This window comes from Mustela nivalis (assembly GCF_964662115.1).
Source record: "Mustela nivalis genome assembly, chromosome: 2".
Classification (NCBI taxonomy): Eukaryota; Metazoa; Chordata; class Mammalia; order Carnivora; family Mustelidae; genus Mustela; species Mustela nivalis.
Window position 1 is genome coordinate 123,420,232 of NC_139021.1, and position 14,448 is coordinate 123,434,679.

General features: G+C 38.1%; 1 long non-coding RNA gene and 1 pseudogene across 2 annotated transcripts in view; both read right to left on the reverse strand.

Annotated features, from left to right (window-relative positions):
• Positions 1–1,402: 1,402 nt before the first annotated feature.
• LOC309860104 (large ribosomal subunit protein eL31-like) overlaps positions 1,403–14,448 on the reverse strand; it is a 43,028-nt pseudogene continuing 29,982 nt past the window's right edge. Inside the window, exon 3 of the transcript XR_014316669.1 lies at positions 1,403–2,113. The product of XR_014316669.1 is annotated as a large ribosomal subunit protein eL31-like (transcript). The remainder of the gene's footprint in view (positions 2,114–14,448) is intronic.
• Positions 13,657–14,448, reverse strand: part of LOC309860113 — a 29,985-nt gene continuing 29,193 nt past the window's right edge. Inside the window, exon 2 of the long non-coding RNA XR_014309162.1 lies at positions 13,657–14,059. This is a non-coding gene — a long non-coding RNA (uncharacterized lncRNA). The remainder of the gene's footprint in view (positions 14,060–14,448) is intronic.

Consider the following 14,448-nt stretch of genomic DNA (forward strand, 5'->3'; position numbering starts at 1 on the left):
GATGTTCAAAGATACAGCATGGCTCGTAATGCCCTTTCGTCAGTAATTAGAAAATGCTTATTAATGGTGCAGACTGAGAGGATGTTTTAAATCATTTAGACTTTCCTTGTCGAGATTGCTCAAAGCCCTTACGGAGAAATGCAGCTGCTCCGTCCACTTAGATAAGCCACAGCTGCCTTAAAAATAGCACAGAAAATGTTCTATTGTCTTCAGGAGTGGACACACAAATCATGGCCTTAAGGATACTGTTTGTGTTCTTCCTTAGTGCAGAAATTTGGAGATGGGTCTGAAAGTTTAATCTGTTTAGGATACATAAGGGCCAAACACCCTTTCTAAAGCCAGTTAAAAGGCAGGGCCCAACAACAGCTGATGTGCAACTGCTTTCATTTCTCTTGCTAAAAGACCTTGTAACTGTACCAACTTAAGTCTAAGAGGCTTTGAAGTAAAGTCAATCTGAAGTTATTAGCATTTGCTAAACATCTACTACACGTTTATTACATAAAAATGATCCACACTAATGAAGAGAAGTCTGGCAAAACTCTAGCCAGTCTAAAAAGCACTGATTGGACATTTTAGAATGAACAGTGTTATTTGTAATTGAAAATGGGTCTGGAAAATCAGTGCCTAGAACAATGACCTGAGAAGGATTGCAGAAGCCCGGAAGAGGCTGAAGTTTGACTTACAAAGAGGCCGGAACCTGACAGCTAATGAGATCTGTCAAGTAGAAAATGTAAGGAAAGAAGAGAACTTCGAATGAAGGCATAAACCCAACTAACCACTCTGGCTCCAAACACATAAACATGACAAGTATTATATAAACAGAATTTGTAAAATGCAGAACAAAGAAAATTATGATATAAATAGAGCCAGAAAAATGACCTCAGTAAAAATTTTCTCATGGATGAGAAAATCTAATAGAATTATCAATGCTCCCCAAAATTGGTCTATAAATTCAAAATAATTCCAATCAAAATGAAATAAACTAAGGTTGTTTATAGAGAGTCCTGGGTTAAATCTGTCCACAAGCCCATCTTTTAATAACCTCTGGATTAAATAAATCCACACAGATTTGCTTCACCCTTCAGACTAACTACATTAACAATTTCATTCAATGGGTCCATTTTTTGTGTGTTTTTAGTTCTTTGGGGTGGGTAGGTAGTGATTTTATGGCATCTGCCCACAGATCCTTTAGATCAAAGTCGGCCCTGCTACGTTCTGTGACAGAGCCTTCCCGTCGTTCCCATACCTTGACACATACAGAGGAGTATTCGAACTAGCACTGTGGGTAAGAACAAAAGGCTTTTCCCTGAGATGGGCAAACTGGCCTGGGCACCTACAACTCTGAGACCAGGAGGAACAGTATATCTGAACCCCGTTCCCTACCTCACCGCACACAGAGCTGGAAGCCCTGCTCCATGTGGTTCTATTCAAATACCCAAAAGCAACATAATACAAGGTTTAAGAGGAGACTCGGGAGTTGACAGCCCGGGTTGAGGGTGACCGTGGGCAAATTACCTAATCACACCATGCCCCAGTGTCCTTATCTGTAACATGGAGAGAACAGAACTAGTATGAACTCCACAGAGCTATAAACACCCAATGAAAGGACTAATGTATCAAGAATTGTACCTGACATAGAGGAAATGCGCCAATTTTCACTTATATAAATCACCAGCAGATCAAAAACAAATTCTTTTTTTTTTTTCAGTTTTATACCTTTATTTGACAATCAGCCATTAGTTTTCATCCACATTAACTGTCTGTAGATTTTTGAAAGTGGTGACAGGTACATAGGTGACCAGTGTTGTAGAGCTTGTTTGGAGAATCTTCATCCTCATTACGTTTTCTGGACAACCGCACATGGATGCAGTACAGAACATTCCTTATTCCTTTGGCCCAGACAGCTTTGTTGAGCCTTGTGTCAATGTGCACATCTGGAGTTCCCATCTCCTTCACGGCAAATTTCCGGATCTCTTTGTGTGCCCGAGGGGCACGCTTCTTGAAACCCACTCCATGGATGCACTTGTGAATGTTGATGGTATATTCTCTGGTCACTACCTCATTGATGGCAGAACGGCCCTTCTTCTCGCCACCCTTCTTCGTGGGAGCCATTCTGCCGGGCCCGGGTTGGAAAGGAAGAGCGCAAGGTATTGTGGGAGAGGGAAAGTCAAAAGCAAATTCTTAAGGAACATTTTGCCCTACAGAGAGGTGCAGTGAGAGGTATTCTCAAAGGTGAAGTGAGATGACCACTCTGCGTGCCAAAATGTAGGTCCGGTTCCCTGACTTTTCACTATACGATGTCAATGATGATGCCTTTTGCATGTCCCCCACAAATGGCTTTGCTCACACCCAGCAAATATCATGCTGCATTTCAGTCCCTAACCCTAGGCCTTCATCTGCTATTTTCTTCCTCTCAAGAGTCCAGCTGAGGCTTTGAAGAGTACATAATTTAAGGCAGTGCTTCTGAAATTTCTTCTGCCAGAACATACACATACCTGCACTCACAGACCTGCACCACAAATTCATTCCACCAGGAAAGGGGCTCAATCCATTACGAGACAGATGGCCTTGGCTCTAAAAAAATAGGCCAATGAATCCTCTATTCTTCAAACTTAGCTAATTCAGGTTATTGAAGGTCCACATAGATGCTACTCAACAGAATTCAAAATCAACATATTGTTTGTTTCAAGATTTTAGTTTTTAGAGCAGTTTTAAGTTCAGCGTCAGAGCAAAATGAAGAAGGAGGTACAGAGATTTCCCAATGCCCCCTGTTCCCACACAGGCAAGATTCCAACATTCGTGGTCTCTTCCAACACTCGTTATCATTGGTGAACCTGTATGGACACAAGCTAATCCCCCAAAGTTCATACTTTACATTAAGGTTCACTCTTGGTTTCACAAATCCTATGGGTTTGAACAGAGGCATCATGGCACACATCCATCATCATGGTATCACACAGAGTACTTGCACTGCCCTAAAAATCCTCTGTGTTCAGCCTGTTCATCTGTTGGCCACCCCACCCCCAACTCCTAGCAACCATTAATCTTTCTATTGCCTCCATCCTCTTCCAGAATGTCATATAGTTGGCAACAGGCAGTATATAGCCTTTTTGCACTGGCTTCTTTTACTTAGTCATATATGTCTAAGCTTCCTCCATGCCTTTTGAAAGCTCATTTCTTCTTAACACTGAGTAATATTTTGTTCTGGATGTAGCACAGTTTACTTATCCATTCACCTACTGAAGAATATCTTGGTTGATTCCAAGTTTGGGCAATTATAAATAAAATTGTTCTAAACATCTATGTATAGGTTTTTGTGTAGGCTTTTAACTCCTTAATAAAGAAAGAAACAAACAAAGAAAGGACCTCAAGGTGCGCTCTCAAGCATCTTTTTTTTTTTTTTAAATGATTTTATGTATTTATTTAAGGGAGAGAAGAGAGAGAGAGCACAATGAGGGGGAGGGGCAGAGACAGAGGGAGAAGCAGGCCCCCCACTGAGCAGGGAGCCCAATGTGGGACTCAATCCCAAGACCCTGGGATCACAACCTGAGCCAAAGGCAGCCACTTAACCAACAAAGCCACCCAGGCACCCCAAGTCTTTAATTCCTTTAGGTAAATACCAAGGAGCACAACTGATGGATTATATGTTAAAGTATATTTCATCTTGCTAGAAACCATCAAACTGTCTTCCAAAGTGGCAGTACCATTCTGCATTCCCACTGGCACTCTATGAACGTTCCCAGGCTCCACATCTTTGTCAGCCCTTGGCGTTGTCAGTGTTCTGGATCTTGACCATTCTAATAGATATATTAGAATATATATATAATAGATACATTGTATGTCCGTGTTATTGGTTTTTTTTTTCATTATTGTTCCAATTTGCATTTCCCTGCTGACACATGAAGTGGAGCATCTTTCACATGCTTATTTGCTATCTGCGTGTCTTCTTTGGTGAGTGTCCATGTTAAACATTTTGTTTTGTTTTGTTTTTCACTGACCACATATAAAACATCTTGTGAAGACAATATGGATACACCAGGTGGTGCTCCTGTGTAAGCAATACTGGTATGTTTAAGTTCTCCTGAGCATAGCAACACCACTCCTGCTGACTTCTGGCTGTTGTGTTTCTTTTTGTTAGACCAACGTAGCCCCAAGTATTGTCCCTTCTCTCGTGGGCCGCCTGGAGTGGGGGGTCTTCAAAGTGGGGCTATGTACTCTACGAGGTTCAGAATGGAATGGGGATATTTTTACACATAAATATCCAAATCCTCAATTTCCATTTTTACTCTTACCTAAAATTGATCTGCTGCAGAATATGAGAGAGTACCAGGCCTCTTCCTTTTCTCCTTCCCTTCACATAAAGTCCCTCCCCTCCCAATTTCCAAAAGAAAAAAGGGCAAACTATTTTCATACTCTGTATCTTTCTAGGATGCATGGTGGCAGGCTAAATTGTTCTAAACATCTATGTATAGGTTTTTGTGTAGGCTTTTAACTCCTTAATAAAGAAAGAAAGAAACAAAGAAAGGACCTCAAGGTGCGCTCTCAAGCATCTTTTTTTTTTTTTTAAATGATTTTATGTATTTATTTAAGGGAGAGGAGAGAGAGAGCACGATGAGGGGGATTCCAAGTATAAGCACAGTTCAAATTCTACTGCTGTCAGTTCCAGAAAGTAAATGACCTTACTGCCTGATTAACAAATTATTTGGCAATTGAGGTGATTTCCAACTCTTTACTTTGAACAAAACCAGAGAAAGACATCATCTAGTTGTCCAGCAGCTCCTTAAAAGCAATGATAGTAAATTGCTTTGTGCTTTTGGCATGTGACATGGAAGCAGGTCAAAGAACTGAATGACTGGTTCTAATAAAACCTCTTTTTATTACCATTTATGACTCATGTGAACCAAGTTTCTCCAGATTACAGCTATAAAAACAAAAATAGAAGCAGAATTATTACTAAACCCTACTTATTCTGGTGAGAAGTATTATTCAAACAAGAAGAAATAAAACCAGTCTTATTCATCTAAGAAATGGCATTTCCAATAAAACTTTGCTTTTTTAAAAAAAATAATGATTCTCAAATATTTTAATACATTTGTGCTGGTTGGATAAATTTTATACTGCTCATAATTGTAATAGTAACAATCCAGTAGAAAATGTCTTAGCACTTAAAGCCTATGATCACAGAAAAATTTTAAACAATTATTTTAAATTTATATGCATTTTTATTACCAAGACATACGATACAGTGGTCAACAAGAAACCAGCACCAAAGTGTATTTCAATACAATGTAATTCTATGTAGGAAGGGGAAGGAAATGCACACTTAAAGAGAAAAATAATGTCAAATTTAGCTGTCAAAGATCCTGTTTATATTTCTTTAATGCATGACCAGAGGTCTTAAAAATGCTGTTCTTCCAATTCCATTGGCTACATTCAAAAGAATGATGTAATGATATCATTTTTAAATGACACTGCTTACCACAAACAGGAAATCACATTATTTGCAACAGTTTAAATTTATGGTAAAAATGTTAGATGTCAACTAAAAAATGTGTGAGGAGGCAAATAGTTTTTCAAAATTCTTTTAGGGGATAAGAACACTACAGGCTTAGGAATTTATATAAATGTTGAACTTAACTGTAGATACCATCCACAGCCTAAACTTCTCGACAGCTCTCTCCCCTCCCCTACCCATCACCTTCCCTAGTCAGCCTTTGGTTTTGGTTTTATTTTTGTTCTTCTTTTACTGCACCAAGGTGTACAACTTTCTGCCTCCTAAAGACAGGTTCATTAAAAATGACCTGAAGTAAAGAAACTAAATACAAATACAAAAAATCTACTACTGCAGATAATATCAATAGCATTAATAATTCCAATACAGAAAAAATGCAGGTCCCTTCAGCAATAATCCTCAATTTTTCTGCTTACTATAGTAAGTGTTTTGAGATGTCTTATGACTAAGTCTTTGCATAATTTAAAATGTCCAAAACTTAGGGTGCCTGTGTGGTTCAGTCAGTTGGGCTGAATCTTGGTTTCAGCTCAAGTCATGATCTCATGGGTGATGAGCTCAAGACTGTGCCCCATGTTGGGCTCTGCACTGGGCAGAGAATCTGCTTGAAGCTTCTCTTCCTCTGCCTCCCCGACACGCACATGCTCGCGCACTCTCTCTCTCTCTCTCTCTCTCAAATAGGTAAATAAATCTTTTGTAAAAAAATAAAATAAAAATGCCCAAAACTTAAATAAGAAAATAACACAAAACACACTTGAACGTCAGGAAACCAAACTTGAACTGGAAATGGAAAAACATGCCTTGATTAGGAAAATTCAGCATCACAAAGATGTTCAGTTCCAAGTTAATGTATTAATTTAAAGCAATCTAAATAAAAATACCACTTTGGTTTTTTCCTGGAATTAGACAAGTTAGTTCTGAAGTTCATCTGAAAGGGCAAACATACAACAAAGCCAGAAAAATCCTGCAAAAGAACATGGGAGTTGGGGGTGAGTAAGCTGGAACACATTATAAAGTCACTACTATTAAAGTATGAATTGTTGGGGGTTGCCTGAGTGGCTCAGTTGGTTAAGCATCTGACTCTTGGTTTCAGCTTAGGTTATAATCTTAGGGTTATGAGATCAAGACCCATGTTGGCTCCATGCACAGCACGGTGTCCTCGTGTCCCTCCTCCCGACCCTCTCCTCCCTTCTCTGTCCCTCCCGGCGGCTAGCTCTCTCTCTCAAGTAAATAAAATCTATTAAAAAAAAAGAAAAAACATGAATTGTTGGTATTGACACATGAATAGGCTGACCAATCAGGCAAAATAAAATCCAGAATTACTTCCAATTATAAATGCAAATATGATATTTGATAAAGACACTCTTACTTGGGGGAGGGCATTTCAATAATTGGATTAAAAATATACAAAATCAGATCCATTCCATATATCATACATGAAGATAAATTCCAAATGGATAAGAAATTTAAAACTAAAAATATGAAATCATGTAAACACCAGAAGAAAATTTAAGTGACTTCCTCTATAGCCAATGGAGAAAACTTTTCTAATTATGGTCAAACCCTAAAAGCAGTGAAACAAAGAGATAAATTTGATTACACACAGACCAAAAAAAAAAAAAAAAAACCATATAGCAAGAAAAATCAAAAGTAAAATGACAAAAACATTTAGAATTTTTACCACAAATGATGGGAATGTCAGTTATCTATAAAGAATTTCTAAAAAATGGGGGGAAAAAAAAAAGGACCAATGATGATATAGAAAAATGGACTACAGAAATAAACAGCTGACTGAAAATGGCTCTTAATCATATGGGGAAAAAGCTCAACATTCCTCATAGGAAAACAGAAATTTAAACCATATAGACATGTGATTTTTTTTCCTCATTATATTGGTAAAAATATGTTTGATGATATACTCTGTAGATGAAGCTACGAGAATATCATTCACAAATGCTGGAGAAAATGCAAAATACAGCAGCCTCTACAAAAGGAAATTTGGCAATATTCAACAAAATTACATATTCACTTGCCCTTTGACCCATTAACTTGCTTTTAGACATTTATTTCAAGGATACACTAGCAAGAAGATAAAAAGACATATATTGGTTAAAACAAAACAAAACAAAATACTATGAGAAAACAAGCTAATTCATAGAAGACTATAAGAATCAAAAACTGGGAATAATCCCAGTTGCTACTTCATTAAGAAGTAATGCAAACTAAGGTGTCTGGGTGGCTCAGTCGGTTAAGCATCTGCCTTCGGCTCAGGTCATGAACTCTGGGTCCTGGGATCAAGTCCCTGAGTTGGGCTCCCTGCCCAGCAGGGAGCTTGCTTCTCCCTCTCCTCCCCACTCATGCTCTCTGTCACTATCTCTGTCTCTGAGTCTCTCAAATAAATAAATAAAATCTAAAAAAAAAAAAGTAAGAAACTAAATAAAAAGGTACATTCACACAATGGAGTTCCCGGCAGCTCTAAAGAAATCTCAAGGATATCTTGGTAAGGTTGTTAAGGAAAAAAAGAGAGGTGGGGGAAGTATGTATAGCTTGCTGCCCTTTACCTAATAAATGGGTAATATACCCAAAATGGCCTATAATGTTAAAAACAATGAAAAGATTAAACTAAACCATAAACTTAAAAACGGTTAATTAAGGGGAAGAGAAAAGGGACACCTGGGTGGCTCAGTCAATTGGACGTCTGCCTTCGGCTCAGGTCATAATCCCGGGGTCCCAGATTAAGTCCTGCATCTGGCTCCCTGCTCAGCGAAAAGTCTGCTTCTCCCTCTATCTGCTGCTCCCCCTGCTTGTGTTCTATCTCTGCCAAATAAATAAATAAAATCTTTAAATAAACAAATAATAAAGGAAATAATAAAGGAGAAGAGAAGGTACAGGGTAGAAAGAAGATAAATAATTTGTGTGATTATAAAATTAAATTAGGGCGTCTGGGTGGCTCAGTGGGTTAAGCCTCTGCCTTCGGCTCAGGTCATGATCTTAGGGTTCTGGGATGGAGCCCCACATCCATCGGGCTCTCTGCTTAGTGGGGAGCCTGCTTCCCTTTCTTTCTCTCTGCCTGCCTCTCTGCCTACTTGTGATATCAGTCTGTTAAATAAATAAATAAAATCTTTTAAATTAATTAATTAATTAATTGGATTAAATTTTGATGCAGGAATTCCTAAAAATAAATGTGTGGTCAGTCAGAGGCCTAACTACACAGAGACTACACAAAAGGACTTAAAACAAATAATTTATATATTCTATGTGAGATACACATAAAGATAAAAAGAACCAGGGAAGGAAACATACTTGACAGAAATCACATTGTTGGTTATAGTACTTGTATTATTTTGAGACTCAGTGCATACTATGATAAAAATCAAAAGACTAATTATTTGATAGTCTAGTCCTGGGGGCCTAGAAAACTGAATTTTGGCATAAAAAGGAGGATATACATGTGAGACCAAAGGAGACAAGTAAACTAACTCATGATTCTGAAAATTTCCTATGTAAATGGTACCAAAAGATGAGCAAACAGGGGATTTAAGGCTTTTTCTCTTTATGGCAGCATTTCCGACAATAAAAGAAAATGAATTAGAAATTTAGAAAAGGAGGGCGGATTCTAGAATCACAATATCACCATTTTGCACTTTCTAAAAATTAGTGGATATGTGCATTTTTCTTCAATAAAGAGACAAGCATTCATTATTTTGCATCCACATGAAAGAAAATACCACACAACCTAAGAAGTTCTATCCAAAAACAAATCTGAATCTGATGGAGCTGCTAAATTTAACTCCCAATTTATAAGGAATAATAAAACCAATTCAATGATATTATTGTGACTGTGATGCAATCAGGGGAAAGCAACCAGCAAACAAGGACTTGGTCTCTTTAACAAATAAATTGAAAAGAAAAAAAAAAAGGAGAAACCAATGATAGATCAAAAGAGAGTCAGGAGATATACTGACCAATTACAATGTGTGACTCTTTATAGGATCTTGATCTAAAAAAATATAAATAAAAAAATTGTGATATTTAATAGACAATTTAGAAATTTGAACTTCCTGGTTATTTAATTAAATAAATCCCTTAAATAAAAGGATTACACTACTGAAGTTTTAGGAACTGTTTAAGATTTAGATACTATGGTTAGGTTAGTAAGGTTATTATTTTTTTTTATTCTTATCTCTCAGAGATATAAGGGAAATATGTAGATCTGAAACGTTATAGTGTCTTTTTTTTTTTAAGATTTTTTTTTTATTTATTTATTTGACAGATAGAGATCACAAGTAGGCAGAGAGGCAGGGGGCGGGGGGTGGGAGTGGGGGGGGGGGGGGAAGCAGGCTCCCTGCCGAGCAGAGAGCCCGATGCAGGGCTCGATCCCAGGACACTGAGATCATGACCTGAGCCGAAGGCAGAGGCTTTAACCCACTGAGCCTCCCAGGCGCCCCCATTATAGTGTTCAAAATAAATAGGTGGGTGTAAATGAAATCAGATTAGCCATGACTCCATGTTTGTTGAGTGATAGGTAAACAAGAGTCCATTCTACTATTCTTCCTAATTTTGTATATTTAAAAAAAAATTTTTTTTAAGATATTTATTTGACACAGAGAGAGAGAGAGAGAGCATAAGCAGGGGGAGCAGCGGAGGGAAGGGAAGAAGCAGACTCCCTGCTGAGCAGAGAGCCTGATGCAGGACTTGCTCCCAGGCCCCTGGGATCATGAACTGAGCGGAAGACAGACGCTTAACCAACTGAGCCACCCAGGCACTCCCTATTATGAAATATTTTAAAAGTAGGGGCGGGGGGAGCTATGTATAGCTACATATGACAAAATATGTATCAGAAATTTTATTTTTCTCCAATTATATTTCCCTTTCTAATTATCCTTACCCTCTCCAAACGGGACCAGTTACCTTGAATTCATGAAAGAACACCCCATATGGTAACTAGTCTTCAAAGACAGCTCTCCAGTGAATGACACCCCTAGGTGTTCATGCCCTTGTGTAGGCCCTTGAATTTGGGTTGGCCCTAACACTTTCCTTTTGGTCAACAGAATGTGGTGAAAATGATACTGTGTGACTTCTTAGGACAGGTCCTAAGAAGCTTTGGCACTTCTACCTGGGACTCCTGGATCACCCCGTCCTAAAGCCCAGCTGCTACTCTGTGAGAAGCCCAGGCCACAGGGATAGGCCATGGAAGACAGAGCTCCCTGCACCAGCATCAACCATCAGCCACCAGAGCAAGTCATCTTAGAAATCCAGTGCACTTGAGCCTTCCAATGACTCCAGCCCAGCTCTGGCCACTAAGTAAGAGAGCTGAACTGAGTCTACCAAGAGAAATAGGAGAGAGAAGAAAAAACTGATGCTTTAAGCCCCTAAGTTAGTGAATGACTTTTCACACAGCAATACATAACCAGAATACCACACGTCATACTTTTATTACTTATTAATAAAGTAAAGTACTTCAAAGGAGCAAAAGCTCATAATAGAAATAACATGTAGCATTTATGGATACTTTATCAACACTGCCCTTGTCATATAGGTAAGACACCAGACCAGAAGTCCACAGGCAACAATGCAGGCACCAAATCTACCTGCTTTTGTATAGCCCACCAAGTTTAGAATAAGTCTACATTTTTAATTGATTGGGAAAAATCAAAAAGACTACTTTATGACACACAAAAATCATTCAAAATTCACATTTCGGTGTCCATAATAAAACTTCATTGGGGGGGCTGGGATTATTAAATATCACAATTTATATATATATATGTATATATGTATATTATATATATGTATATATATATATACACACACACACATACTCTTATTTTTTTTTTTAAGATTTTATTTATTTATTTGTCAGAGAGAGAGCGAGCGAGAGCGAGCACAGGCAGACAGAGTGGAAGGCAGAGTCAGACTCCCTGCGGAGCAAGGAGCCCGATGTGGGACTCGATCCCAGGACGCTGGGATCATGACCTGAGCCGAAGGCAGCTGCTTAACCAACTGAGCCACCCAGGTGTCCCTCACACACACATACTCTTGATTAGAACACAAGCATACTCATTCCTTTATGTATTATCTGTGTGCATTATCTCTGGCTTTGTTCAAGCTACAACAGAGTTGAGTAGTTGTGATAAAGACCCTGCCAAACCTAAACATTTACCACCTGCCCCTTTTACCAAAAGTTCACCAACCCTTGCCATAAACTTACTTATCAAATGCTTCCCACGCAGAAGAAAAACTCATTAAAGAAGATGAAGAAAGTAAGTCAGAGAACCTGAAATGGACTCACAAGAACAAAGGAGATACGAGCCTTTAAAATACCACCTAAAACAAAGTCTGGTAAGAAAAAACAATCATTACCCTATCACCAGGCAAATTTATGAAGAGATTAAAAGGTGGGTAAAGGGAAAATGGTTTCAAGATCATTTGAACTCCTTATTCATGGGAAGATAATCGTCAGCATGGGTCTTACAGAGTGTGCTAAGTAGGGTTTCCTCCCAGAGCAGAATGACTTCAAGTGGGCAGGTAAGTGGGGAGATGGAGGTAAGAAATCTGGGGAGGGAGAGGTACACTGGAAATCATTATTTGCAGAAAAGGCATTATTTTTTTTTTTTTTTACAAAAGCCATTTTAAACATGCCTCCTAAGTTTTACAAAATGACTGTATGCATGAAGTACTCTGCAGCTGAGTAATAAGCCTTTAAGTACCAACAGTTTTCCAAACATTTATATCCATTATGTCCATGTAATTGTAGGACAGACATTACCTTTAATACCTGATTGTTTCTTCACCATTAAAGGTTGACATTTCTCATATGAGTTCTTGTGAGGTTCAAGCAAAGCTCTAAACTTAGCTTTGGTTTGGGAATTTGATGTGTAGACCAAAAAACCACAAGAAAATGAAGATGTTGTAGAAGTTTAAAGTAATAACAATGGTAAAAACGGGAATACAGTTTATACATTTATTGAGGATTAGCAAAACTAAGTACCTGCTCAAAGTCAGAACAAACACATGGCAGAGCCTGTCTTCCATCCCATACAGTCTGATTCCAGGGCTGTGCTCTCAACCCCTAAGACTTACTGCCTCTTCAAAAGTTAACCATAATAGCGTTAGTACACTCCTAATCATATGGAGTCAAAATCAAACAACATGCCATCAGCATCCAAGAAGTTTAAAGTCACTACAGGTAAATGTCAAATACACTATTTTTATCGCTTCTTTTCTCTTCAGTATTAGTTTTGTTTCTCTCTATATACTATCTTAATTTAATACCAGTAGAAATAAAAAACCTAAGCTCTACAACACATTTTAATCCAGGCTGACTGAATACTTACCCTGCATAAGTAGCAGCAATCATCATGTGCCTAAACTCTGAAAGATTAGTGCAATTATACAAAAAACAAGTATCCAAAAAACCAGAGATTTTAGAGCAAAAGGCCTTTATCCTGAAACTCAAAAGAAAAGATAACCTCAGAAAAAGCAACATATTATAGTGGTGAAGAGAGAGAGATCTAAAGAATTTTAATAATGTTGTCCTCCTGACCTTCTCCAACAAAGAGACTCTACAAAAAGGAAGTACAAAGGTCATTCAAGGAAATGAGCGTGAGTAAAAGAAGGAATATAGATGTATCCAACAGTTACTGTTCCACTCAGATTTCCAATTTATTTTAACTCGGAGGGTGTGGATACCAGCTAGACAGACATTTTCCCCACAATATGGAAACTACAAGGAACACCAGTGCATTCCTTGGAGCAAGCAGCCACCCATGTCAGCACGTGGGTCACAATGACAAGCCATCACCAGTGCCATCATGGGGCATGACGGTTTGTAGCTCCGGTACATGGAATCTTCCCAGTTTTATTTTCTAATAGAGCTTCTTCCTTCCTCACACTGCAAGAGTCTGAACACCGCTTTACTCTCCTTATATTGTAAGTGTTGTATGGATATAATTGATTTAATGAAATGTTAGGTGCTCATGAATAGTAAATTAATTTTTTTTGGACAGACTCGTTTGTTCTCGAAACTGCCACAATTGCTGTCATTGTTTCTGGTGGACCAAATGTTCAAATTTACTAAACTTAATTAACAAAATCAAGTCCAACAACTTGTAGAACATGTCACAAATACTTAAAGCACAATAAACTCAGGCCTGTAAACGAATTTATATTGGATACAGAAACATGCTGAACATAATTTGACTATATATTTTGAAACCAAAGCAAATAAAAATTGTTACAATGCTGGGGAGACATAAACAAAGGCAGTATTCATGGCAGTAAATATTCTTGAGCATGAATACACACACATGTGTATGTTCATATACACATACTCACATATGTTTCACACCTGATTAATGTGTTCAAGTAGGTATGAAGTCCTTCACTGTAAATTCTAGGAGTTCACAGTATTTTTTTAAAGATTTATTTATTTGAGAGAGAGAACACATGCACGCATGCAAGCAGGTGGAGAGAGAGTCTTCAAACTGACCCTCCACAGAGCATGGAGTCCAGCGCAGCACCATCTCAGGACTGAAATCAGGACTTGAGCTGAAATGAAGAGTCGGAAGCTTAACCAACTGAGCAACTCAGGCACCCCACAATTAATATTTAATATAATACCACTTTGTCAAAACAAAAAACAACAAAAAGTAACTGCTAACCTTCCAGTCACAATCATTATTGTAACAGAATAATTACAACACTGTTATGAATAATTCAGAACGTGTAAAATCTAATTTTAGACTACAGGAGTTCCAATGTAAAATTATTAGGAGGCTACAATCAATTACTCCACTTTTAAAATCTAAATTCTCTTTTTTTTTTTTTTTAAGATTTTTTTTTTTTTTAATTTATTTGACAGAGAGGGAAAGCATAAGCAAGGGAAGTGGCGGGGAGAGGAAGGGGGAAAAGCAGGCTCCCTGCCAGGCAGGGAGTCT